Source organism: Spermophilus citellus (assembly GCF_964194105.1).
Source record: "Spermophilus citellus genome assembly, chromosome: 7".
NCBI classification, from domain to species: Eukaryota; Metazoa; Chordata; class Mammalia; order Rodentia; family Sciuridae; genus Spermophilus; species Spermophilus citellus.
In genome coordinates this window covers 158996712-159023966 of record NC_138188.1, presented here as the reverse complement: position 1 = coordinate 159023966, position 27255 = coordinate 158996712, and the positions used below count along the sequence as shown (strand labels likewise).

Sequence of the window (27255 nt, the reverse complement as noted above, 5' to 3'; positions counted from 1 at the left end):
GGTTTAAAAATAAGTCAAACTTAGTCAGCCACCCTGGCGCATACCTATAATCCCAGCAGCCCTGGAGGCTGAGGCAGGAGGATCACAAGTTCAAAGCCAGCCTCAGTAACTTAGTGAGGCCCTAAGCAACTTAGTGAGACCCTGTCGCAAAATAAAAAAATAAAAAGGGCTGGGGATGTGGCTCAGTGGTTAAGTCCCTCTGGGTTCAATCCCTAGTACAAAAAAAAAAAAAAAAAAATTTTTAATGAAAATGAAAAACTCCAGGAGGAAAGGGAAAGATTGTGTGAAGGTCCATTCACTGTCATCCTATTGACCCTTCTGCTGTTCACATGTAATCTTGGGTGTGTTTTAGGGGAGGTGGGCTTTTCTGCCAGATCTCAGGAAATGACCTGTTTTTACTGAAGTCTTCCCTCAGTTCTGAACTTCACTCATGCTGCACATCCCAAGAGCAAAGTGGTTCCTGCCCATGTTCATCTGTAACTTGCACAGTGAGCCCTGACCAGCTGACAGTGTCACCTCCCGGGAGGATGCACACTGGAGCGCTCATTCCCTGACTCCTCACCTGTTCTGAGCAACCGCTGCTCACCTTGGGACCCCCTTCGTTCTGCAGTCTCTACTTCTGCAGTTCTAAATCTTGCATTTGAGGCTTCGAGTTGGCTCGTATTGTTACAGGGCCGGGTCTTCCAGGAAACGGAAGCGGCACAGTTCTTGTGATCAAGTCAGAAAGGTTTCAGACGTGTCCCTCAGAGTAACAGGCATGAGCTCATTGAAGAGAAAGGGGGCACGCTCCAGGGAGAGAGCGGGTCCTCTCAGAGAGGAGAGGGACAGCAATGCCTCTCTTGCACTGCAGTTTTATTGAGGATCCCAGAGAAGTTTCTGGAGATCTTGCGCTCTTGACTTTTGACTGACAGCAGGATGACATGAGAGTTTAATGTCCCCTCTTCCATGACAACTCTAGGTCCCCTTGGCCCATGCTGACCAGTTCTAATTGGATTCTTAACTATGAATTCTTACAGATTGTGTGGTTAGGAGGAATTTTCCTGATCTCCCTGAGTTCAGGGATCTGGTCTGTTAAGAGGGTCCCAGAAGTCTTCCCCCTTCAGGGTAATTTGAGTGCCTCTTATCGTCATTATTTCAGGCCTCCGTTTGTTCTTCAGGTAGCAGGTAGTTTGCTGAGGAACCTGACATATCGGTCCACCTAAGCCAGGCAGGGCTGCAGGTAGATTGTTTCTTGGAAAAGAAAATGTGTGGGTCAGCACAGTGGGGGTCGGCACAGTGGGGGTCGGCACAGTGGGTCCCTTCTATAGAATTAGTCCCTTAACCTCATGCTCCCACCACTCACATCCGTCTGTCCCCATCAATATCATCCAAAAATTCATGCTCAACACCAGGCTAGACTCTCCATCAGCTTATAACAAGGAACCTAACCCCCTGTCCCTTCCAAAGGGAAGTCTGTGACTGCCTGTTCCTGTCTCCCTGTCCCAGCAGGCAAAGTCTCCTTGGTGGTACACAGTTTTATGATTGATAAGTTTTTGAAATGCAGCAAACATTGAAAACCTGAGAAAAGGGCTTTGCATGGAGCTCAATGCCATAACTCAGGAAATGGCCCGTTTTTACTAAAGACTTCACTTTCCTTTCCATAGAACAAAAAGAATCTGAAAACAGCTTTAAAGAGTCACAGCCCACAGTGGGCCCTCCATCGCCAATGACCCAGGTCTCGGGGTTCCACGTCTGCAAAGCCAACCAACCATGGGCCTAAAATATTTTTCAAAGCATCTGTCTTGAACATTGACTCCCTTTCCCCTGTGGTTATTCTCTAATCACCACCACGTAACAGTTACTTACCTAGCCTTCACCTGGGCCAAGAGGGGCCGGCGGTCTAGAGAGGACAGAGGCATGTTGGAAGGTGCCAGTGGGTTCTGTACAGATACCATGCCCTTTTTGCACAGGGGACCGGAGCATCTGTGGATCTGGGATCCTCAGGGGTCCTGGAACCTGTGCCCTGTGGATACTGAGGGACAATTGCACATGCATTCCACACCTGCTGTGTAGCCAGGCACTGACCGTGTACTCGGGACATAAACATGAGTGAGGGAAGCTGACGTGGAGCACTCTGTGCTGCGACGGACGACTCCCTGTTTCCCACCCCTGAGCCCCACATTTTCAAGATTTCTCTCGTCTCGTGAACTGTAGCTCTTGTGAGATATCAAATAAGTGCTGCAGGTGTAACAGGCTATTTGTGCCTTGGGTCTGACCTTTGGAGGACTCCTGAGGCCACCCTTGTATGGGGAGATGGGGGGGGGTGCGAGGAAGGGTAAGGGGAGTGTCACTCAGGCAGGGAGCTCTGTCACTGTCCCACAGACCAGAAGCTTCTCCAGCCTCCCTGAGCATGGGTGCCGCAGTCTAGCTGGGCACAGAATCACGAGCCACTCAAGCAGGAACAAAACTTTATTTTTGAAAAAGCCGCCAATACTCCCTACGCGCCGGCAAGCCAAAACCGGTCCACCCACGCGCCTCGTCTACGGGAAGGGGGGGGCCCGGACCTCCCCCAGAATTCCCTCCTACTATCCTTCCCCAACCAATGGGAACTCTCCAGGAGTCCCGTAACATGAGTCCCAGTAGCAGGCCAAGGTGAACAGCAGGAGTCCAATTTCCATATGAATGTAAATCTTAACATAATCATATGATCTCAGTGGCTAGCTGGCGTCACCTTACAACCAAAAGTGCCATGCATCATATTATTTGGTTGTGGCTCCTAACACATGGGGACTCTGGATCCCCCCAGTGGTGTCCTCTGGGCTCACCCCAGGGCAGCACGGACTGACCCCTCTCAGCCAAGGGTTTCTGTCTTGTTTTGACTCCTACAAAACAGGAGGGTTCCCTGTGACATACTCAAAGATGCATGTCAGTCCCCAGCGCTTCTTCTTTCCTCTCCTTCTCCCTCCCTCATCCCCTTCCTCAACTGTTATTAGCCCTCCATTTATTTTTGTTACAATTGAACATATTTGTTGTGATGAATTCATACACACACGTGGTACAACTGGCCGGTTTCATTATCCAGTGAAGTCTTTATATCAGATTCTCTGAGGATTCTCCTGTAAGACAGGAGGGAGGTGGGGGCTCCTAGTTGCATCACAGAGCTCAAGAAGCAGCAGCCGCTGGAGATGTTAACCTCAGCTTCAAATTACAGAAAGGGCTTTGCACTCCCTCAAACCAAAAACTCAATGAATTTGGAGTCAGCTGATTTTCTCTGTGATATACCTGAGTGGGAATTCTCCCTGGGGCGGACCCTGTCTTTCCGATGACAGCTTGTAATGAGTGAGAAAATCCAAAGCAAGAAACCTCTTTTTCTTGGTAATTAGCAGTGATACTTGCCTCTGAGGGCTTGGAGGCCTTTTCCAAGGCTTGCTTAGGGAACCCTGGGTAGTTGCCAGCAAAAGAATCAAGACTCTTGCCCCTGTCCCTGAGAAAAGGCAACCACTATCTATTTCCTTTGGGGGAAAAAAAATAGTTTTCTCCATTTTTAGAAAGTGGAGGAGAGGTGTTCTAGAATGTTCTGGAAGTGTCTGGAAGCTGGACGTGCCTTGGTCCTTCCCTTGTGGGATTCATACAATTCAGCACTTCCAGTGCTTCGGATCTCTTAGGCTACAGCAGGATGCTTTTTCTTTGTGAATGAAAACCACAGTTGGGATTTATGGGCACTAAACAGGCCCTTAGGGAGGAACAATGTTCAATATATCAAAGCCACAGGAAAAACCATGTGGACCAAATGCACACTCGAGGAAAACAAATTCACAAGGATCTAATTATTCATTGTAGTGCAGGCTGGAAATCGGGAGCCATGAAAACAGCAAGCTGACACAAAACGGCTTCTGCTGTTCTCATGACTTCCTTCAGAATATTCTTAGCTGACCTTAAGTGACGTTCCGTGGTCTGGATGAGGGGACATCTGCCAGGCAGCATCGTGGCCTCAACACACCCTTCCTATCATGCATGCAGTGGGCACACAGTGACCCTGACCTGGAGCTGCCCTACAGTGGTGGACCTCTTGGGTTCCTCTGTCTGCTGCCCCTCCTGCCCATCCTCAGTGCCTCGAAGGATCTGGTAAAAGACAAACTCCCACTCCTAAAGGACAGACCCACCTCCTCCACAGGTACCTTCGTTCTGCTCCGGCCTGGAGTCAGAGGGGTGCTCTAGACCTGGCCCTGCCAAGGGATGTTGGAGGTGACCTCCGGAGACCATTCCTGTCATGTGACTCTATTTTTGAAAATGAATCAAACCCTGGAAAATTCTGACACCAGCCACCCAGACATCCAGGAGCTGGCCGCGTCTCATCTGCAACTATATTTTTAAAGGGGGCCCTTTATGTTCCTGACACATGGGCAATTTTGAGATAGTGATGTTTACAGAAGGCTTCACAGCTACGTAAACAAACATGATCCGCAGCTGTGGCAAATGTGCGTTAAAATAGTAAAGCATTCACATAGCCTGTTATTTATAGAGGGCAAATGGGCCTGGAGGCTAGATGGCAGCCACACAGAGCTGGGACCACTGCCAGCTAGCGCCTCGCTGCAGCCTTTCTGATTGATGAACTTCCATATTTACCCCCAACGATTATGCAGCGATGACAGCGAGACCTTCCCTACACCCCGCAAATGTGCCCCAGTAGATGAATCCCGGCAAGCCTTTGGGGGTTTTATATTTTACATTTTTTTGTTATGAAAATTACAAAACGTATACCAAAATGGACCACATAGTACCATTAACCCCCGGGTACCTGTCACTCGGCTCTGATAACTGTCAGCCTGTGGCCCACGTGCGTCATCTGCATCCTGCTCACTAGCTGCCCTTGGTATCATCTCATTTTATCTGCAAGCATGTCAGCTGTTTCTCCAAAGGATAAGGACACTTTCCCTAGCACAACGTGATACTGTTGCAACAGCTAAAATAATCACCAACAATTCCTTAAGATCCAGTGTCTACTAATGTTCAAACCACAACTGACTCATGAATGTCAGCTTTCGTTTGTCTTTTATAATCTGTTTGTTTGAATCAGAAGAGATTCTCACCCAGAATCTGTCCCTGGGTGAGATCTCTCGTAAGCCTCTCAACTTAGAGCTCCCCTTCCATCTCTGATTTCTTCCATCCTATGTTGGTTTTGGTTTTGGTTTTGGTTTTGGTGTGTGTGTGTGTTATCTCAGAGAACAGAACTTCTGAAAGATTTCAATCCTGCATAGAAAAATGGGGAAAGCGAGGTCAAGAAGGAGCCAGCCCTCATGAAACATACTAGATAACACTCTGCAGTGGCTCTCCCTGAATGTTCTTTCTGCATTTGTGAATTCAACCAACCAAAGATTAAAAACATTCAAGAGAAAAAAATTCCATCTGTCCTAAATATACAGAGACTTCTTCTTGTCAATATTCCCTGAGCAATACAGTTTACCAACTATTTGCATAGCCTCTACATTGAATTCGGTATTGTAAGTAAGCAAGAGATGATTTAAAGTCTATGTGAGGGTGTGCACGAGTTATATACAAATTCTACACTGTTTTACATAGTGTAGGGACCTGAGATCTGCAAAAGTGGATATCTACACGAATCCTGGAACAATCCCCCTCCCCAGATATCAAAGGACGAATGTGGACCAGTAAGCGATGCTGGTTGCCCGGAAGCCACTGTCTGTTTGTTACCGAGGAGAAGCACTGGCACACCCAGAACCAGGTGAAGGCAAGACATCCCCCGCTCTGGGGAGGCTCGTTCCACTGGGAATTGAGCCACATAAGTCACATCACAGATCCCAGGACTCCTGAGCTAGATGGATCCTCATCCAACTCTTGTTTTAAGGATGAGAAGACGAAGGCCAGGACCAGTGACTTAGCTAAGGTCAAACAGCCACTAGCAGAGCAGGAACTGAAGGTCCACCCCACCCCCACATGGTGCTCCTCCAGGTCCCCATCTTCACATCATGAGCACTCCTGGTTCATGAAGATTCTGCAGAGAAATGCAGACTCAGAAAGGTAACTGGTGTTAACAGGTAGACAGCTCGTATTCCTGACTCTCTTCTCTCTTCTCCCACCATTACTTTGCCTTTTTCTTTAAGGTCCCTTCCTTGGTTTCCAAATGCTATCCATTCACTTTAAAATTCTCTAGGCATTCACATGAATCACGTATTTAAACAAGACGTGCCACAAAACAGTTCTGAAATCCAAATGCCCCTGGAGACCTGGGTGTTCCGTCTGGTCTTATTCCCAGGTTCCAGTTTTCTTTGTTGTAGTCACAATGCCACCCTGCTGTCACGGGGAGGACTGTGAGATGGACAGTCTGAAGACGAGGTGGTTGAGGGTTGACCTACAGTGCTCGTAAGCTATTTCCAGCAATGATAGCTCATGGCCATTACAGTTCCCAAACCTAATTTTCTCCTTTGGATAAGTACAGCTAATCCCGCCTCTGGCAAGCCATTATCTCTGAATGCACGATTCTTCCTTTAAGAGTGATAAGCCCAACTACCTAGATTGGGAAAAGAGTTGGTTGATAACATCTGAAATGCTAAAACTTGGATGAAAAATCTCTACAGAGGTATCCTCCTTGTAAATTTCTGTAAGGAGTGATTTTTTTTTTTAATTAAAGACATGGATATCTTTTACCAAGGTCAAAATCGACCATCCATTGTCATCAAGAAATCCACTCCTTCCTTCTTCTTTGAACATTAGCCTCGGCTTATTTACTCAGGGCTTCCTTCCAAAATGTCCGTCTCAATAGAATCTACCACAGTGGATGACCCCGAATATGTGAAACTCTGTAATCAGCAGCAGCTGGGGGCACTTTGGTCTGTTGATGGGACATCCTGACAACCTGAGGTGGGCAGCTGTAGAGGACACACAGCTTCTGAGACTCCTCCAGCACCCCCCAAAAGAAAGAATACTGTAAGAGACCCGACCCAATAGCTCTAGCCAACAGGTCCCACCATCGAGAAGACAAGGTATCGAGGTCACCGTGTCGTTTCTAGTTGAAAAGTCTAAGCTGCTGGATACAATGTGTCATTATTAAAAGAACCAGTGCCAGAAAACCCACCATTCATCCCTCACCCAACAGGTCATGGGGATCTGCTAAAACAGATGCTCCCTGGCAGTCACTGGTGGTCATACCACACGCTCAACGCAGAATTCAAACTCAAGGCAAAAGTGGACAAGGACCTAGAGGTTAGCTCGGGCTCAAACGCTGAAGTCAACATTGTCAACATTGCAGAAGGAGGCGGGTGTCAGATAGTGCAGCCTCTGGTTAGTGTCCTTAAGTGAGTAGAGTGGGGTTATTTCCCAGATCATCAGTCGTATGAGTGCTGTGGGATGCTGCCGGCAAGGAGTTCTCCCTGGTGATTTCCAATGGCCAGAAGAAATCATGCCAGTCATTCACACACACACACACACACACACACACACACACACACACTCCTGCCGATGGTGAAGAGCCAGGGCTGCTGCTCCAGAGGGCCTGGCCCTTGCTCCTCTGCCCCACACCCACCCACTTACAATCTCCTTTGTTTACTAATCACTTAGTCAGCTTCTTTCCCCAAAGCCATCTCTCTCTGCCACAGCTCCACCCCTCTGTGCCCTCTGCTCCATTCACTCAGCCTCTCCGAGCCTCTCTCTGTCTCTCGGACTTTACGAAGGGAACGATAAGGACGCCAGCCAGCGCACAGGTGGTCATTCCGCCTCCCAGATTCCATCAGGGCAGATCGTTTCTACGCCCACAAGCCACACGGGTAGAATGACAATAAAGAACAAAGCTTTGCAGAGCCGAGAAGGCAGGCAGTTGGGAGGGCCAGTCCTAGCAAGGCATCCCCTGGTTCCCAAGGACCTCGGAGCTGGGCCTGCGCAGATGATAAACACGTCCCCTCTGAAAGCTGTCAGAGCCGCAAACGCTGACCTTGAGAGCCAGCAGTCACTCGTGAGTGCACACGCCCAGCTGGCCTCTGCCCTGGTCACCTACCAGGAGTCACTAATCGACGGGATCTGAGTCACAGAGGGTCACTGGACTCCAACACAAAGGACTTCGCATTCCTATAAAGAAACATTTCATCTTTGCCATCTCTGCCGAAGGTGGACGTGAATGTAGATCACTCTCCAGTCATCTGAGGCCAGAGAGGACCGACCAGTAGTCTGCATTTAAAACCATACTCATGTTCCCAGTTCTCCTTCAGAGGTCTCATCTCATGTCCCTACTTAGGAAATTCACTTTTGTACTATTAACTAAATAACTTTTACTTACATGAAAAGTACTTATAGGCACTTTTGTTTTAAAGTATAGACTGACTTCCAAATGGCAAATGTGAATTTCAGCATTGCCCATTTCATCATTCCCTGTTACAAAGAAAGAATGATTAAGATACTGTATCAGTCTGCTTTGGCTAAGCTATGCTGCGGTAACAAACAACCCCAGAGGCTTTAAACCACAAAGGATTGTTTCTCCTTCATATTACATGTCCACTGAGATTCTGTTCACATCCTGTTTACTCCAGGATGCAGACTGAGGAGCAGCCCCACATAGGACCTGCCATGCTTATACCTGGGGAAAAAAAGATAAACGGACAAACCTTAACTTCAGCTCCCCAATTAGTTGGTCATAGTGAATCATCTGGCAGTGCCTGATGTCAGTGGACAGGGGAGCAGAATTCTCTCACAGGGAGCTGGAATAAATAACTGACGACAGTCATTCAGTCTACCACAGATGATCCAGTGGCTTTGAAAACCAACATACAGAGCTGAAAACTTTCTGTGAGTCAGATCTGAAAACGTGCCGTGGTCATGTGCGTGTTCACCAGAACACCCAGTCTTCAGCCTTCTGATCCTGGCCTGAGGTTGTCGGGATGGCATTTTCCTGTTCCCACTGAAGTCACGGCACGTCACTCAATGGTCCCGTCAATGGTCCCGTCACTAGAAGCGTAAGTGCCGAGCATCACTCTCCTGGAACCTCTGCAGCAGCGTGTGCTGCTCCCGCCCACTGGCGCTCTCAGGAGAGCACCAGCCACTTGAAAACTTCCTCCCTGGATCCTTGACGGCTCTGAGAGGGCCCTTGCCAAGTCCCTTGGGACACGCAGCAAGACTGAGAAACCACCTGATGTCGGGTTGAGCCACTGAAATTTGGTTTGTTTGTTACCATGGTAAAATCTAGCCTCACTTGCCTGATACAAAACGTCACGTTGACACTTTGACAGGTTGGCCATTGGACTCTGCCAAGCACACTAGACTTGCCAGGAAACGAATGTGCAGCTAGAACTCTTTGGAACATCTCCTCCCTCCTTAAATTGTCTTCACTGGTTAAGACTTTGAGGCCAGACAGGCTGAGTTCAAACTCTGTCTCCACTCCTAACTCTCCTGTGATGGGGCGCACCACGTTCCTCAACAACCTTTTTTTCTTTCTGAAAAATGGGAATGAAATTCGCATCTACACCAAGATTCCATGGAATCCTATGTGCAAATCCTTCAACTTAGGAACTGGTGCATAATAAGTGCTCAGTAAATTCAGAGAGGGAATCTGTGGTCCGTAAAGCATCCTGTCCTCGTCACTGTCATTCATTTGGGGCCCACTGGAGGCCAATCATTTTATCTAGATTCTTTATGTGGCTTATTTTTCAGACCACAAAACAATTCTGAAAGACAGGTGTCGTCCCTATATGACAAAGGAGGAAACGGGCTCTCGGGTGGGGGGCTGGGAGGGGGCGACCTGGTTCTCTACGTGATGGGCTGGAGAAGCAGTGAAGCCAAGGTGGAGCCTCGGGGCTGCCCACCCCCCGCCCACCCCCCCACCCACCCGCCGATGCCTCTCCAGGGGAGCCTGGTGCACAAAGGCACATTGAGGATCCCAACGCAGGTTATTGATTGGGATTCATGAGTTCCCAGCGACAGATCAGTGACGAAGGACTTGGTTCCCGGCCTCGGCTCCCCTGCCAGGCTCACCTTGCCCGACCGGGGAGGCAGACGGGGGCACTCCTGTGTTGCATAACTGTTGGCAGCCGACTGGTTCCCGCTCTCCAGCTCTGCCCCGTTCAATGTCATCAGGCGACCGTGCCAGTGGAAGCACTAAGCTAACCCCATCCCAAAGTGCCTGGTGCCAAGTATAGCCCACACTGCCACCAAGCAGCCAGCTTACCACCCTGAGGGCAGGAGAAAAATTGAGTTTCACATTGAGAGGGAAGAATCAATTTTGACTCTGAACTCCCTGCCAGAAAGCACCACCAAAAAAAAAAAAAAAAAAATTGCTGGCTTTGTCCAGCCTAATTAAACCCTGATGAGGTTTCCATTTCGCTATAAGATATCCAATAAGACCCTCTTCAGGAAATGACGGTGACGGTGACAATGATAATGAGGGGGATCCACTAGTTTTGAGGTCTTCCTTGGAAGGTTTTAATTCAGCATCTGCTAAGTAAAGACATTTCCTTCTACGTTTTCTCAAGCATATTTGACATGGGGTAAATATTAACAGAAATCTGTGAAAGCAGATGGATAAAGGGGGTGTTGGGTAATGACTTAAGAGAGGTACATACACAGGGGAACACGGAGACGAGACTATAGAGACTGAGTATAGAATATGCTGAGGTTCCTTGCTGTTGGCCCCCAATTAAGCAGGTTTAATGCAACCCCAGAAAGCTAAGTAGTAACCAGGAGCAGACCTGCTCAGTTACACAAACTGTCCCCCCAGACAGTGGGAGGAGGTGTCCAACCCAAGCAGAGAAAAAAATGTCGTGGTTCACAATTCCTGGAGAAGCTCTGGAGAATCCACGGCACTGGGAAGACCCGACAACTCCCTGGATCCTTCGAGCATGATTCCTTTGTGTTCACCCAAAGGCACCTGGCACCTTCTCCCTCCCTGCAGACCCTGGGTCTCTCCCCACACCCCTAAGGCTAGGGGGAGAAAGCAGCCACATTTACTAGCCTACAGGTGGCTCACACATGCCAGGAGGAGGGAAGCTTGGCCACTCACAGGGAAGGACGGGAAGAGCTTCCACCAACCCCTCCCAGCTGCGCTACCTGGGCTCCGGGACAGAGGCACAGCTGGGCTGGGTGAGTTAGCAAAAGCCTCACCTTGGACTGGAATCCCGTCCCTGATGTGTAGAGGCTCCTGTGGGACTTTGAGTTCCTGTGTGGGTGAAGCAAGGTGTCCCCTCCTGCCACACTGACAGGCAGAGCCATACAGTGGCACTCCTTCCCCCGAGTACAGTCTCATCCATGCTGGGCCACGTGTAAAGGGCACCTCAGGAACAATGGCCACCATGACCCACGGGGGTGGTGGCCCTGGGCAGGGGGCAGAGAGGATGCTGGAGTTGTCTCTACTTGCCATCAGGGGGCACTCGTCACCTACCCCACCCTGGGGTCTCTTCCTAGGGTAAAACAAACCTGCACTTATATCCAAGAAGGAACATTTACTTTAGATGCTTAGCCTGCCCGTCTTCCACCCACCAGAACCCTGTTCCCACTCTCCACCTCCCGCTGAGAGAGCAACCTTGTCTCATGCCTGACGAGAAACAGAAGCAACCAGACTGGACCACCGCAGGTGCGCCTTGCCCACCGCCACGTCTGCCTCCCACTGGGCCTGGGCCACCCTCTGGTTTTCCCGCCTCCTCCTTCCTTCCAGGGCTGGCTCTGATCCCCAGAGTCTCTAAACTACACCGTCGTCTTTCTTTCCTCCCTCTCCAAGTTTTTGCCCTACTAGTTGATTTTTGCCAAGATCAAAACATTCACTAATATCCAACCCCTTAAAGAAAAAGCAAGCAGAAATAGAAAGCAAACCCCTTCTCCTGACCCCGGGCTCCTTCCTAGTGGTCTCCCATTTCTCAGTTCTTCTGCCCACGTGACTTCTAAGCGCACCACAACGACCACCCTGGCAGCTCAGAGGCCATCCCAGCGGTCTTCCCGGCCTCTGGGCATCATGAGTGTGTCCTCACTGCCGCCCTCTCCAGGGCTGTCCTGATCCTGGCTTCTCCCTCCCTCCTACCGCAGAGCACCTTCCTTTCCCACTCTCCTCTGCAAACTTCCTCCTCCTCCCAAACGCCTCTGGCCCCACTCCATCCAGAGTGCTCGTCTCCATTTTCCCTCTTGGTGATTGCAGCCAGGCCCTTGGCTTTAATTACCATCTTTTTGCATGTGACACTGAATTTCTATTTCTGTCTTAACTTCTTCCCCGAGTTCTGCACTCGGAGATGCAATTGCCTACTTGGTGTTCCTATTTAGATGCCCAACAGGCTCGTACAACCAACATGGCCAAAGCAGAAATGAGAGATTTCCCAACTCCCCAGGGTCTGTCCCCTCTCTGTTTGTAAATGTCATCGTCAGCCATACAAGGGCACAAACCAAAACTCGCAGCATCCCCCTGGCTCCGTCCCATTCCCTTTCTGCGGAGTCCATGGGTTACTGCCCAGGTGACTGTCTCTACAGATGAAGCTGTCATGATGTGCAGGCAATGGCTGGCCTCCCAGCTAACGACCCCCACAAGAGTCCATTTGACCGGCCACAAACAGCCAGGGCACTCTTAATAAAATACGTATCAGGGCAAGTCACTGCCCTGGAGTAAACCTGCCAGTGGGCTCCCACTGCCCTGGGGAATCCAGATTCCTTTCTAGACTGGCTCTTCATGGGCAGCTGCCTCACCCCCGGCCACCTTCCCACCTTTCACTCATGAGCACACAGCCCTTGCTGGGGGAGTCTTCCCGACCCCCAGGAACCCCTGCCGAGGTGCGTTCCACCTTGCTTTGGGGTCTCGGTTTATTTAATTATTAGCAATCAGACAATGTCCTGCTCCTCATGATACCCCCAGCACCCAGTTCCTGGGGGCACGGTAGGTGCTGGATGCACATGCACAGACAGAGTGGAAGAATGAACAAAGCATCCTATAGGGTCCCAAACCAGACAGGTCCCTTAGCCACAGAAAGGAAGTTTGGGGTCATTTAAAATTGCCAGGTAGCCGGCATAGCCAGGGCCCACTGGCTCCTTTTGACAACAGGAGTGGCTCTGGGGTCACGGGGTTTGCAGGTGGTGCCCAAGCACAGCCCCACACCTCTCTCCTGAAGGACAGACTCAGGCAGAAGCAGTCCCAGACAGCTCCACCTGGGTAGCTCTCAAGTCCCGTAAATCTAACCTGCCCTAAACTCAGACGCAGGCCCCCTCCTATGTCCCATACTTTGATGAATGGACCACTGGTCTCTCAGTTGTCCGGGTCATAAACCTGGCCATCATGTGACATTCCTCCCTCCCTTGGGCTCTGCAGCCACCTCTTCCCCAAAGCCCTGGCATGAAAACCCCTGGGGCTCCTTCTGCAGATGAGAAGGCCTTCCTCCTCCAGACGCTCTACTGCCACCTGCTGGGACATTTACGGAATAAATGTACTGAATCTGTGCCCCTTAGATCGCCGTGGCAGTCCTGGTAACGCTGGTCCGTTCCATCTCGCACCTGTCTTGGATACCCAAACATCCTCTCCTCGCCATCGTCTTGGGGCCACTGTCCACACCACCACGCCCTCTCCCTGGGCCATTCCAACGCCGCTTCCAGCCTGGTAGTCTAACGGCAGCCTCTCAGTTTACGACCCCCATCCTCATAGTTGCACATCAGACTTGGTGACCTCAAATACCTTCCCTCACTTCCTGCTCAAACATCCTCAGTCGTTTCTGAAGCTGAAGAATAAAGACCTATCGCCTTGGCAAGTCACAGACAGGCCACCTGTCTGAATGCCCGTCCTGCACTCGGCCACGTGCCGAGGCTGAAATCGCCATGGGTTACTTCACCCCAGGCCTCACTCCTCCCAGACTGTCCCCTCCGTCTTCCTTTACAATGACTCCAGCTCACCCACCAAACCCCGCAGAACCTTCCTGATGCTCGCAGACCTGGGGGTCCTCTCCCTGCTTCTGCTACGTCTCTGCGGTCACCCTCGTGGGTGACTGACCACACACGGAGGCCCTGTCACACGTCGTGTGTGAGCATACAGGCTCTGCCTTCTTTTTTCTGTTCCCAACAAGTAGCACAATCTGGTGCTCAGAAAAATGGGACAACAGAATAAGTGAGGTCTGTCCTTTCTAAATGTGTCTCTGTTACTGGGAGGTCTCCTTCTCCTCTGTGCCGTGTCATGTGGGCTCTACCAGGAGCCAAGGGCCACCTCTGGCTTCCCTACTAAGGCTGCCATGGCATTACGTTTAAGAACTAAAGACGTATTCTACTAAAATGTCTGGTTATTCTATAGGATCCCTTCCCTGGCCAACATCCATCGTGCATTTTATAAACCCCACCTGACACTGAGACAGATTGTTCAAAGCAGAAATCCAAAAGGCGAACCTGATCTCAGAAATCAGCCTCGGGATCACAACATGAGGTTCTGCCAAGCGAAGACACCTCTGTGCCCCCTTTTTTGAAGAGGATCGAGTGCAATGGAGACATGCTGGGTGGGGAGGCCCAGCTCCGGGACCAGTTCTTCCTCCAGAATTTACTTCCACCTAACTACATGCTCAGAGTTGCCCTGTGGTGGTATCTGGTTTTGCTCCCAAATCTCAACAGGCAGAGCTCTCAGAAGAGCAGAGCTCGGGGAAGAGGATCCCTTCTCACAAGTTTCTGATCCCTGAAGAACGTTCCTCCACCTCCCACCCATTCCACTGCAGCGGGCAGGAGGGGTCTGAGGCAGGAGAGGCTGGGGCCTCCGGAGGCCTCCAAGAGGCCCCCCCACCCCAGGGTGAAAACTCTCAGTCAAGGGGTCTGAGGCCGAGGTGTGCTCTGTCTGCAGGCCAGGGTTGTCCAGAGCCTTCCGTATGCCTGGCACTGTGAAAAGATAAGCAAAAGAGACATAGCACTGCCCTTGGGGAACTGGCATTTTAGAGCGAGGAGTTAGCAAAATGTTTTCTGTAAGGGGCTGGAGAGTAAATATTTTAAGCTTTGTGGACAGTCTCTGTCACTCCCACTCACACAGTGGCATGAAAGTGGCCAGAGGCAATGGCAAAAATATGAGCACGTCTGTGTCCCAATAAAACCTTATTTATGGGCACATTATCATTTTCACGTGTCGTAAAACATTATTCTTCTTTGGCTCCTTTCCAGCCATTTAAAAATGTCAAGACCATGTTTAGCTCTCCCCTGTTCTAGATGATGAGTCTGACATAAAAACAAATTACAGTACAGTGCAAAATGGAATGACGTCTGTAAGAGGAACATTATAAATTTTTAAATGCAGAGGGTGGGTCCCCCCAAATGCAGAGGGTGGGTCCCCCCCCCCACTGAAGACCACGCAGCTCGCACACACTCCCAGCCGGAGTCGCACTTGGAACCTGCTCCTGTGGTTGTTCCTGAGCCCCAGCCAGCATGGCTGGTCCTGGGGAAGCAGGAGCAGGCTCCATCCACTGTCCCCACACAGAAGAAATCATTTGCATTTGCTCTCCACGTTTGCGTTCTCCCTGAATGAAAATATAACAGGGAGCAGAGGTTTCCTGACCTTTCGGAGAGCTAAAATTGAACTTCTGCTCAAGAGCAGAGCTCCATCAGTAAACAGTACTATTATTAACATCACGTTTTCAAAGAAAAAGATCAAAGAATAAGAGCATTTTTGCTTCACGGGTGTTTGCACCAACTCCCCGATTTCCGTTTCGCTTGCTTTGTTGAAGAGCACTCCCACAGCTCCGAGTTCCCCACCTCCTCCCATGGCAACGCTTATTCTTAGCATCAATTCATTTGGCGGGTGAAGGTCCTAAACTCCATTCCCTCCTGAAAGGGCCCTTCATTGTCCAAACTCTGCCTGCACCCCCAGCTTGCTTCCCGAGTGACCTACAATAATAAGTCACCTACGAAAACACTCCCTCTCTGCTGTTCATCCACATCCACCCAGAAAGCCTTGCCTTCTATGGGGCCATTGTGGGACTCTGCTATGCATCAAGGCACCCTTTACAACCTCACTGGAAATACTTCCAATCATATGGAAAAGCTGCTGTCAATGGGCGCCCCACCACCACCCACCCCCGTGACATTAATAAAGCTTCCTGGTCACCACCTAACCTAAATATGTGGCAGGGGGCAAGCTCACAAGACCCAAGGATATGCCTTGGCCGTGTGTCCACTCAACTGCTGAATCTTGGACCAGAATAATTACGATGAACTCTTGAATGTTCAGCCACGGCATGAAGGAACTTTCTTAGATAAAAATCATTTTCCCTAGAATGGATTGCGGCTGGAAAACCCGCATCAGGAAGTCTGGGGTTCTCTCCTCATTGGCTTCCGTCCTCTGTCTTTTCCACGCTGCTCTCTGTGGTTCTTTGTCCCCAACCAACCTGAATCCTCCCCACCCTGGTGGTCCAACCAAGCAGCTCCTCCTCCGTGGGCCCCAAGAGTCCCCGAGTGCTGGCTCATCCCTCCAGCCCATCGCCCGATCAGCTCCTGAGTCTCCGTCAGTCCCCTGTGGGTGGTGAAGCCCTGGTCTACCCTCTTCTCTCTCCCTCCTCCCTGTGGCCTCCAGTGCCTATCCACGGTGGCTTAGCGGGCTCTTCAGGCACTTCCTGGCCTGCCACTGAGGATCCCAGCCACACCAAGTTCACCGACAACCACCTGACAAGGGATCGGGCTCCAGGGCCCACTCCGCACCCCCAGCACGTTGACCCTGCCCGCCATGCGACCTCAGCAGCCAGGAGCAGAGGAGCGCTCTTCCCCGTTCTGACCCCCTGGCTTATCATTCCCGACAGAGGTGGACATGGGGGTGTCTGTCTACGTATCTGGGATCTTTTTTCATCTTTTGAGAGTGGGCAGTAGGCATGGTGCCATCTGACCCTTGAATTTAGTGCGCAGCATGGAAAAGCCTCGGTGCAGTTCTAAGACTCAGGCGGTTGACACTGTAGTCATGAGATCTGCAGAGCGGATGCTGATCTTGCCAGTCTTCCCGTCAGTTTGTCTTAGAGGAAAAGGAAATCCAGCCCTGCTCTGCAGCCACGTGTCTTCAGCTCCTATCACCTGCCCATCTCCTTTCTCGGTCTTCGTCTTTCATGACATCAGTTTTGGAAGGGTACAGGCCCGTTGTTCTGTAGCACGCTCCTCCACGTGGGGTTTTCCCGGGTCTCCTCATTAGACTCCAGACGATGTATCTCTGGCAGGAATGTCACAGTGATGGCCTTTCCCATCTTGAGTGATGGCAACTCCCGTGGGTGTAGAAGGTGGCATCTGACAGGCATCTCCTCTGTCGAGTTATCATCTCCACTTTGTGAAACAGTATCTTCCGGGGAAGACCTTGATAGCAGTTATATATCCTCTTACTCCCCCAATTTCATCTTAGCCTTCACTGGTGATTCTCATCTGAACCCGTTATTCCTATGAAGTGCGTTCTGTTAGTCAGCTTTCTGTTACTGTGGCTCGAGGCTTCAGAGGTGACAAGATAAAGCCTTCCAAGTCTCACCTTTGGTGACCTACCTCCTCCAACTAGGCCCCGCCCCCCAACAGTGCCAGGCTGTCCACCACGCCCTCAGCACCTGGCCTTTGGGGGACTTTGGAGATCTAAGCTGCAACCAGCACCACCCGGCAGCCTTGTACCTGCACAATCCTTTCTACATTTTTGTGCTTTTTCAATTATAAGAAAGAGCGTCCCTCCTCCCCTACTTCTCTAGCTCTCTTTATTTCTACGGACACGTTGATTCTTATTGATTCAGCGGGTTGTAATCTGCTGACCTCGTTGTTTACTTGTGACACTCAGATTATCCCAGTTTGGGCTGCGGGCACCCCCTCCAAGGGGCTCCTCATTCCATCGTCAGGTTTTGAGCTTTTCCTTCCTTGTTGACCTACAAGACGACGTGGGAGGCTCACCTTCACACCCCCAGCCCCAGCTCCGGGATCAGAGAGACTCCCGTTCCGTGTGGTAGTGAATGACTAGAAAGCCACGTTCTAGGCGTGAAGGGTTCTGTGCAGATGCTGGGCTCCTCTGTCTGCAGAACAGAAGGCCCGCTCCAGCCCCATGCTAAGGCTGCACACTGCCCAAGGAAACGCTTCAGGAGAAAACCGGGCTCAGCAGCTCCAATACGCGTCAGGAGCTTGGTGACCACGTGGGGGTTGGAGCTTGGTGACCACGTGGGGGTTGGGGGTGCTGCATGGAGTCACACAGTTCCCACTTTCTCCCAGAGGGTCTCCAGCCCAGCCTTGACACCCAGAAGTGGAGGAAAACGTAACCCTGAGCTCAGAAGCCCACTGTGGAGGGCTTTGGCTGAGGGTCCAAGCCTGTGTCTGCAGCAGATATTGACACCCACACTGGCCACCTGGGTCGAGGACTGCTCTCAAGAGAGGATTCTCTGTCATAGCACTAAGAGCAGCTGGACTCTGCCTTTGGATGGATTTCCTTTATGGACCGTGCTGTCATTTCTGTAACTGACCAGCCCTGCCACCCTGTGGTTGTGACAATGCCCAGAATCAAATCTGTGGCGTGGGTCCCAGGGCTGCAGCGATGATGGTGTGTCGTGGTGCTCTGCTCCGGGTGCTCCCGGGCCTCGTCCTGGGGGTTCCCCTCCCAGTGCCAGCCCGTGGTGACTTTGCTGCTTCACATGCCGCACATACTTGTCGGCTCCAGAGACCATCGCAAAATATCACCGACTGGGCGGCTGAGACAGCAGGCATTGATTTTCTCACAGTGTGGAGGCTGGAAGTCCCAGATCGAGGTGCCAGCAGACTCGGTTCCTGGTGAGAGCTCTCTTCCTGGCTTGCACACGGCGCCTCCTCTCTGTGTCCTCACATGGCCTGTCCGCTGGGTGGGCTCTCGGTGGCTTCCTCTTCTCATAAGGACACCAGTCCTTTGGGGCCATCCCCCCCGTGACCACATGTAACCTACTCACCTCCTCGGAGGCCCCATCTCAAAACGCAGTCACATCGGGGGTTGGAGATTCCACCCACGGACGCGGAGGGAGAACTCAGTCCCTCCCACTGGGTGAAGTGTTTCCGTCCTTCCTGGACCAGAGCAAGGACAAAGGGACACGCTGTTTCCATCGATCACCACTAGTCATAACAGCCTCTGCGTCAATCCCCACCCACCACTGATGCGGGAACCCAGAACCTGACATTCACACGCTGAAGCGTGGCCAGGGCCACGCTGTGACTTGATCAACAAGGCAAGTTCCAGAGATGCAGAAGCTGCTGGTCGTGCCTCTCAGTCAGCCACATTAAAATCCAAAACGCCCACCCCCCCACCCCCAGCTTCATTTGATCACGTGAACTTGTCACTACTGCAAGTCACCCCAGTGAGACAGATGAGGTCTGGGTTCAGGTGACGGTGGCTGTACTGGTGAGAACCACACGGTCAACACAAGACAGTGGCACCCAGGATCCCCCGGTCATGCATGTCATCCCGCTGTAGCAAGTACCCTGGGGGAACCTCTGAAGCATGCAATGACCAGGGCTGGAGTCCAGGGATATCATGGTGTCCCCAGCTGGGACCTCTGTCCCCCCAGAATGTTCTCAATGCTCACCTTCCCTGACCCTCGGGAAGAAAGAGATGGTTTGCCCAGCAGCTGGCACAGCTCTGGCACAGTGGTCTGCAGGCCTGGGGGCACCATCTCAGCTCATCCAGTGACGTTTGGACTTCAATCCCAGAATCACATGCAGAATCGTCCTGAATTACCAACTGTGCTGGGTCATTCCCTCCCACAGTCCCCTCCTGACTACAATTGTCAGGGCAGGTAGGAGAGGTGGTCCAGGTTCCCCAGGAAGCAACTGTCCACTAGGGACGCTCAAGGGACACACAGTTATCCCTTCCCATCCCTTGGTGTGTCCCAGGCCCATGAAGCCCACCTTGCTCATCTGGACTGTGGCTTTGACCTCCCATCCCATCCCCGTGTCTTAGCCTGATCCTATGCATTCCTTCATATTCTTTAGCTCAGACCAATCCCCCTCCCTTTACAAAGAGGAAGTTGAGCCCTCCTCCTCCAAATGGTGACATCCCTGCTCACGTGTCATTAAACTTGTCATTGCTTGGGTAACATCCTTGGGTGGTCAGCTTTCCATCACTACAATGAAATACCTGACATAATCCACTTAGAAAGAGAAAAGGTTTATTTTGCTCACAGTTTGGGAGAATTCAGTCCATGATCAATTGACCCCATGCCCTTGGGCCTGAGGCCAGGCAGCCCAGCAGGCAGCAGTGTGTGGCAGAGAAAAACCACTTGCTTCACAAGCCAGGAGGAAGACGGGGCCCCAGACACCTTTGAGCACAAGCCCCCGATCACCTCAAGACCTCCCACAAGGCCCCCCTCCCTCCATCCACAGCAACCCCCTGGGACCCAAGCCTCTAGCACATGGGCCTTGGGGAACACTCAGCACCCAAACCAGAGCACATTTTAACATCTCTTTTACTTCAAGTAACAAGAAAATACCCACAGCATAGCTGTTGGTACCGTCCGTCTCAGAAAGAAAAATCATGACATTTAAATAGGTCACACGATAGATTTCCAGATGAGACTCATGTTATTAATTTTCTGCTGTCAAAGTAGAAAGTGCCACGGGAATATTTCTTCCCATCCATTCACCTTCTTTTAAAAAGATGAAAACCAAACTGCAACATAAACAGGGTGTATCTGGTCATTAGCAAGACTATCTCGAGACGCTGACTTAAGGAATGAGTGCTCCCGTGGCTAGTAAATAAAGACTTGTGCAGATATCAGTTCCTTCTCCATATCTATGTCAAGAATAAAACTTACCATGTTTTATTCAGTCTTTTGGTTCTAACTTAAACTAAGTAATCCCGTATCTATAGGCAATAACTTCAGAAATCTGGGCCAAGTAGATGGCTCCTTGGCGTATCGCTGGGTAGCATATGGATCCCAGTGAGAATGTTTTGTTTCTTAGAGAATGTCAAATTGTCATCACTCTACACTAGTCCCTCTTATCCATGGTCTCACTTTTCATGTTTTCAGTTAACTGTGGTTAATTATAGTCCAAATTATTAAATGGAAAATTCCAGGAATATCAACTTACAAGTTTTAAATATCCTGCTATTCTGAGTGGGGATAGACTCTCACACTGTCCCACTCCATCTTGCTGGGACTATAATTATCCCTTTGTCTGGTGTATCCGTGCTGTATAGGCTACCCCTCCCATTAGTCCCTTAGTAGCCATTATCAGACTGACTGTGTGGTATTGTAGTGTTGTGTTCGAGTAGTCCTTATTTTACTAATAATGACCGTCAAGAATAAGGATGATGGCAATTGTATCACAAAACATTATTGTTGTTATTCTATATTATTAATGTTGTTAAGTTCTTATTGTGCTTAATTTATAAATTAAAATTTACCATAGGTATGCATAAGGAAAAACATAGCATATAGGGTTATTCATCCACTGGGGTTCAGGAGGTATTCCGTGTGGACGAGGGGAACTGTAAATGTCTCTTTGAAAGTGAATTTTAAGTGCTCTCCATTCTCCTGATTCACTCCTAACTTAACTCTAACTTTTGGAGAGAGGGGAGGCCTTGACCCTCAGGCCCACAAGTCCCGTCAGGATAAAGAGAATGTCCTAGGCCCAGCGGTGTCCCATCCCCACATGTTTACATTGGCCCCCTGTCGCCGTCACTGAGGTTGGGCTCTGGGACAGGGTATTATTCTCATGGAGGATGACGTGGGGCATGGGACTGGTATGGCTGAACAGATGGCACCACTTCTTTGTGTCCACTTTAAACCAACAACCTTTAAACACAACCCACACCCCAGATGCTGCTCCTTGGATGTTATTCTGGAAAAAAAAAAAAAAACACTGCCCTGGTTTCTCAGCTGTAAAGAGAATGCAGTGGAAACACCCCTGTTAGTGGGAATGGGGGTTCCACTCAGCCTGGGACCTCTGCAAGTGGACCCACACCTCGGAGGCCGTTGCAGCAAACCCCAAGACCTTCCAAGTGTGCCAACCAGAACTGCTTAAAATAAACAGGCATCCACCGAAGTTAGAGCCACCTCTTCTAACTGTACAGCAAAACACCTCAACACAGGCATGGGACGGACCAAGGTAGTGGATCACAGCAAACAAGCCCCGTGAGTGGGCCTCCTCCAGCCGCTGCACTATTTAGCTCCTCTGACTTAGCAGGCCTCGGGGGCCCATAGAACCCTAATGGCTGTTCTCCTGTAAGCCCAGGTGTGCCACTAATGACACGGATTCCACCTCTGCCAGGTGGCCTCCAGCCCTCTCTCACGACACCCCGCTGACTTTATTAGATTTCAACTCTTGCCAAAAACCAAGCAGAGCTAGAAAGGAGTCCCACAACCACCAAGAAGCGGGCAGAAGCTGTGGCAGGGAAGTTCCAGCCGGAGGCCAGTGGAGAAGCAGGAGAGCAAGACGCCCGGGGGGCACCTTCAGAAGTCTTCCTCCTTCTCGAACCCGGAGGCTGCACCCTCCTCCCTTCCCTCCGGAGCTGCCAGGACTCCACAGGCCACAGAGCAAGTGCTTATTCCCCAACTCTCAGCCCACATTGAGGTAAAGCATCAGAAAATCAAGATTCAAGAATGACTTGAGACCATCACAGACTCCCGGCGTGGGGGAGGAGGAGAGTCTCTTGCTTCAAGCCCAGAATGAAGGCCCTTGGGGGGTTTTGGGGGGTCCTGACACATGCTCCTGGGCCCTAGGAGACACAGAACCCCTCTGCCCCACAGCTGGCCAGCTGCCCCCACAGTCTCCTTCTCCATCCTTCCTCCTCCAAATGTGGCTCAGCTTGCTCGGTCTGAACCAAGAAGTGATGGAAAATGCTCCCACTGATAGGAGCCCGGACCTACTCAGGTCACACCCATTTCCTTATTTGGAAAGAGAGGGGCTCTGTGGAACCTCTCAGCTCCTGTATCTCGATGGCAGGCACAGATTAAGTGGTCCAGGTGCCCACTTGGTAACTATGGTACTGTCCCCAAAATTCAGGGAATGCTATTAGTCCTTCAGCAAATTCAAATGTGAGGTTGCTGAAGATGCTCAGGCCGAGGCCTTTTACCTGGCCACGCCATTGCCAGTACAAAGATGTAGGCTCCACGTGCCAGCCACTGAGGCTGATGGCTCACCCCACAGAGCACCCAGTCATTTCAACAAACAGGAGTTTTATGGCAAGTTTTGTGGTTGGCAGTCCTTGAGCTTTTATAAACTTAAACACAGATTGGAGAGAAATACAGTCAGTGGTCCAGATCCATGGGTTCCATGTCTGCCAACTCAGCCAACTGCAGAAGAAAAATATTCTTAAAAGAAAGAATAGAAAAGAAAAAGAAAAGTTCCATCTACCCAAGCAGACACGGACCCTTTCTTTGTCATTAGTTCTAAACAGTTCGTCATGGCATCTATTTACACTGGGTTAGGGATTCTAAGGAATCCAGGGTGACTTGAAGAACCCTGGAGGATTACGTAGATTACACTATTATTTACTTGAAGGATTTGGGCATCCTCAGATTTTGGTATCTCCCCACCAATACCAAGAGACAACTTTAGTTATTATCAGGTTCCTGCTGTAGAATAGAAAGATTAGAATGTGAAAGAGTAAATGAATGAGAAATGAGACATCTTTGAACATTGAACAGTTCGTAATAGCAACATAAAGAATCATAGCCGTCGGTAATTTGCCACATAAGTGGATGTTTTCAAATAATCACATTGTACATTAATTAAACTCCATTTCAACATGACCCTATACTAGGAAGGAAGGGGTGTTTACAAGGGTGGATTTAGTTGGTTGCCATGGAGGGTCTTCCATCTTTTGAAACCATTAAAAATAGTTCCTTAAGGATAGGCTACCGCAGCGTGGGCTGTAGGTGAAGGATCGATGACGCTGCCCATCTGAGTCCCAGCCTTGGACTCCCTCCTGACACCCAGGCAGCCCTGCCCGCCTCACTGACATGAAGAGGGGGGCGGGGGCTGACACCTGCGAACACCCACCTGATCCTGACGCCTGAGCGGTGTTCAGTAAGAGACAGTTTGCCTTTTCTTCCACGTGGAGGATGAGATTCGACACAGGAATGGCCAGGATGACAGGTGGCCTTTCTGACACTTGGTAGTAAAGACTATGAATTCTTGAAAGGAAGGGAAAGGGGAGGTGGAGGGGAGGACAGAGGGAGAGAGACGGGAGGGTGAGAAACTACTGAGTGCCTACTGTGTGCTCAGATCCAGGCACTGTGGGAAGGAAGGAGGGACGGATGGGTCACACCCTGGAATTCCAGCCTAGCCAAGCTATAAATGTTTCCTTAGGGGGGTGGGGAGCTTTGAGACAGAAAGAGAGGAACACTGAGCCCCTTCAAAAAGCACAGTGAGAGAAGAGAGAAAACACACTCGGCCCGTGAGTCTGCCTCCAGTCACCCTTCCGGGGAGCCCATTGGATTCCAATGTGTGGTGAGAAGTGAGCCCAGAGCAGACGATCATCCAGGGTTTCCTCCCACCAAGGGTGGTGGGCCGTCAGAGGCCAGGCCCCATTTCTTCATCACGGGGGTCTGTCCACTCTGAAAGGGCAGCTTTTGGAAAGCAGCAAGTCCTATAAGCTTCTCTGGAGCAAGACTTCTCATTCCCTCCTGAATGCCAACAGACAGAGAAGCAGATGGCTGCAGGTGTGTGGTACGCTGCACGTGTACACACACACACACACACACACACACACACACACGCACACAGATGCACATACACACACGCACACAGATGCACATACACACACACACGCACACAGATGCACATTGATGCACATCTCTAACACACAACCAAGTGCATCTTCACTACCATCATAGTCTCTCGGATCTGATACTTGAGCCAACACTTCACCCATCATGTTGCTGTGTCTCTTAAATAACTTTTCCAAAATAGTAGGACTAAGGGAAATACTTATTAAGCAGCCAAGTCTGGGTTCTGGCCAAGTATCTTCACAGACAGATCTCATTAGTAAATGACCGTGGGTACTTCATCTGACCCCACCCCTTCCCGACCCAGAGGTCACAACCCAATGTCACCAACAATCTGGCCAGCTGCAGGTCATATCGCACGTTCCACGAGAGATGGGGGGATTCTCGCTGGGAAAAGCCCTGGGCTTCTGGTCACCCGTGCACTCGGGTCTTGATGCTGCTGATGATCTGCGTCCTGACAGCGACCTCTCATTTCCCTGGACTTTGGATTCTGTATCTGATGAGACCCCTGCCCAGCTCGCGGTCAGTGATCATTAAAGGAGGATAGGAAAGAGCAGAGCTTGGAATCTGAAATGAAGTAGACAATCAGGGAGGAAAGGTTGCCTTTAAAACACTGGCATGTCTTTAGTAGTGTTTCTACTCTCCTGTAAAATGACAGATGGTTCCAACGTCTAAAAATGTCAAGTTAGAAAAAGTGCTCATCCTCCCTATTAGCTGGCAATTCTTTCTTAGGTGGAATCTCAATGAGATGAGCTGGGAATCCCATCATATATAATTCAAATGTGTTAGAACACTTTAGCTCTAAAATTATCCTTATGAGAGGAAAAAGAAGAAAGACCTGTCTGCCAGGCCCTTAAAAAAAATCAGCTAGACCCAAAACCAGTCCTCCTCATCCACATGTTATATACCTGGAACAGATCAGACCAGAGGGACACCTCCCACTGTGGATGGTGGGCCCAGTGAGCACAAAGTTTTAGATCATACAGACGATTCAATAGGGTATAAATAGGACAAGGACATTTCGCAAGCACCCAGCACTTTTTTGAAATGCAACCAAGAACCCCAAAGTGAAGGGAGAAATGCTACCCCAAAAGACACACATTAACCAGCATTTTGATACGACTTTGACCCAGCACCCAAGACTGGCCTGAAGACCAGCAGGGCCCGGTCTCTTCCTTCCCTCTTCCCTCCCTCTCTTCCTTTTTTTCTTTCCTTCCCAATAAGAAATCCTCACAAGTTCAGGTGACTGGATCCCCAGACCAGAGTGAACTAGAAGCAGGAAAAAAAAGTCGGTGGGGAGGAGTTGGCTGAAACTGGTTCTAAAAGGAGAAGCAATTCCAACCATGAGTGGAAAAAGCCCGGAGCTATAAATCAAAGAAAAGGAGCCCAAACATGTAGCTGTCTGAACCATTTGTTAGAGCAGCCTTCGTTCCAGCCACCTTCCAATCTCCCCCCAGGTCTGCAGTGAAGGACACAACAACTGCTGAGGTTTCAGCCTGGTGGCCCAGGGACACAAAGAAGGGCTTGAACCAGCTCCATGCAGTCAGCCTAGGAAGAAAGGGGCAGGTCTCCCCCTTTGGGAAGGAGTCTGGCCTCTCTTGGGAAGTGTTTGCCTGTTTGTACGGCAACCCAAGGGGAGAGACCCTGGTCACTGGGAGCATTTACCTTGTGGCATATAATCCATGTTGCGGGGATCCTGGGGCAGCCCAGTGAATTTTCCCCCTCCAGGGGCCCCAACCTAGGAAGCTGTCAAGCTGTCCTGAACCAAGCCCTGCACAGAAGCACCTCTGAGGGCTTGGGGCCACTCTTCTGAGTGCTGGGAGAGGCCAGCACCCTCAGCCCAAGGCCCCTCCATTGGCAGCCCACTGCCTGCTCCTGCAGGCCGGGCACACCTGTGCAGCCAGGGACCTCATGTGGCCTCCTACAGGCAGCCCTGACCCTAACCAGTTCTGTCTCCTTTCACAACCGTCTCTCCGAGCAGCTGTAACTTTCTCCAGAAACAAGCCTTTAGGAAAAGCCCCCAGGGTCCCCAAAGGCCACCACACCCCTGCTGCCACCCATCTTTCCACCCCTCCTCCAGGGTGTTGGCATCCTGGCACTCCGGTTCAGTGGCGTCTAGGCCTTGGCCAAATTCTTACATGTGTCCTCATCAGCCTGTCACAGAGAGAGTGAAGGTGTGGCGGTTGCACCCCACAATGACACATATCGTCTAAATCCTAAATTCTTTCCTTCCCTGATGGGCCTCACCTGACTTTCTGCCTCGACCACCCATCAGCTGGGGTGGCTAATCTCCCTTCATTTGCTCCAGTCTAAAGCCATTAAATTTGTCCCGTCACTGTCCTCAACCTTGTGTTAAGGAGGAGCATGTAAGACCGCCCAGAGCAACACCCCTTTGCTGACACAGAAGGGTTGATGTTTTTTTATTTGTGTTTTCAAATTAAAATAGCACTTGCACGTGAGAGGACATCCAAATAGCATAAAAGAATACGTAACGGAAAACTCCACACCCTTCCACCTCCAGCTCCTCCACCCAGGCAGAACCCATAGGGCCACTTGGAGGCTCTTCCAGAAAGGTCCTCCTCCTCTTCCAGCAGGCACCACGCGCATTCATACCGACTCATCTTTCATTACACAAAGGGGCGCGTGAATTTTGGCC

At 50.5% G+C, this 27255-nt stretch overlaps 1 protein-coding gene across 1 annotated transcript in view; it reads left to right on the top strand.

Moving 5' to 3' along the window:
- Positions 1-27255, top strand: part of KCNJ6 (potassium inwardly rectifying channel subfamily J member 6) — a gene marked incomplete at both ends in the record, with an annotated part of 182829 nt that overhangs the window by 106687 nt on the left and 48887 nt on the right. The window lies entirely within an intron of this gene.